The following is a 1,714-nucleotide window of genomic DNA, read 5'->3' on the forward strand; positions in this document are numbered from 1 at the left end:
GGGTTCCTATAGTCACATACCTCTGAGACCTGTGCAAGTCAGTATCTGATGGAAGGGCAGAATACTTGGGCCAGAAGGCTTGTATCCCTTTCAGTACCTGATCCATTAAAGCTATGTTCTTCAACCTCTACCTTCAGCAAGCCCCTCCCATATTTGTAGAGTGCAGGTCAAAAACTCAGGGTCAGGAATACAGATGTGTCTGGCTCACATCTTCATTCAACAATGAGGTGCCTCTATGCCAATAGTGTTTGTAGTGCTGGTTGTGGACCTAATCAGTGTGTGGCCATTCTTCACGTGCCAGGTAACCCTTACAAGATTTTGGAAGATTATGTCAAGACTGCAGAAAGCAGCATGCTAGTGCCCTCTTAGACAGGGAGTGGAAAATTGTAGCTATATTCTGCTGATAAAATCAGGAAGTTCTCACAATTTCATGGGCCTTTCTACTCTCATAACTAAAGATATTTTGCTCTCATAAAATGCTTCCAAATAGGGTAGTTTCTTGTGCTTTCCTGGAAATGTGGGAGCTTTAGCCATATTTTACCAATTAAAACCTGGGCGTTCTAACTAATTTCATGGCTCTTTCTACCTTGTTTACCAAAGATTTTTTTTTGACCCCATGTAATGCTTCCAAATAGGGTATTTGCTAGAGCCTGCCTGAGAAATGGCCAAATGCCTGAGACATAAATATTTACTAAAGAAGTAAATGTACTTGAGATGTGTTTTTGCCTCATCATTAGAACAATGGTCATAGGCATTAATTATAGAGTGAGGCCATTTAATGGAATATTCCCATCAAGGACTAAAGAGACATATCCATACCCAGGTTTTGTTATGTTCCATACAGTGCATGGGGACTGTCTGCCTTTTCTGTGTTTTATGTGCAGAGAGCCAGTCATGAGTTCATCTTGAGCTAAGCATTCTTGCAAAGCAGGGTAAGGTAGAGAATACAGGAAGCACCGCTGTCATTGGGCACTGGTTCAGTATAAGCTTTGGTACTCTGTGCTGTCCTATGAGAAACTCAGCCTCTTTGCAGTCCTCTTGCCTTATCTGTAAATGAGGATCTTAGTTCATATACCATAGGGCATTGTGGTGATAGGGAGAAGTGCAGAAAAGTATCTGACTAATACCAGGTACTCATTAAATACTGGTTTTCTATCCTCTTGAATGACTGTATTTTTGTAAATCTTTGGTTCTCCCAAATCTCACATTCTTTCCTCAGGATATCCCTCTGTAGTCCTTGTGTGTATATATGTGTGGTGAAATTGAATCTACATGTCTTTCATCGATGTATACTGAAAACAGTAAAGTGTTCTTTCAGAAGATTTTTTTGATGTCCTAAAATTCTGAAGTGGCAGCAACAGTAGAGCCTCTGGTACACTCCTCACATGCCCCATTCAATGAGATTTCAAAAAGGGTTGATAATTGCTTTGCATATCTAGTCCACATAGGCTAGTCTGGAAGAAATACTAGCCATCAAATAACACTCAGGGCTTGCAATTGTATTTAGTGCTATAAAGTTATTTCCCAAGAAATCTCATTTCATCCTCAAAAAAATCCTTCAGACTGGGGAGAAGAAATGAACAGAGCTTTTCTCAAAGAAGAAATTTAGATGGCCAAAAGCCACATAAAAATGCTCAACAACACTAATCATCATAGTGATGCAAATAAAAAAACTATGATGGTGATCTCACAGCACAGACTGGCACACATCATA

The sequence above is a fragment of the Suncus etruscus genome, chromosome 3, assembly GCF_024139225.1.
Source record: "Suncus etruscus isolate mSunEtr1 chromosome 3, mSunEtr1.pri.cur, whole genome shotgun sequence".
In the NCBI taxonomy this organism is placed as follows: Eukaryota; Metazoa; Chordata; class Mammalia; order Eulipotyphla; family Soricidae; genus Suncus; species Suncus etruscus.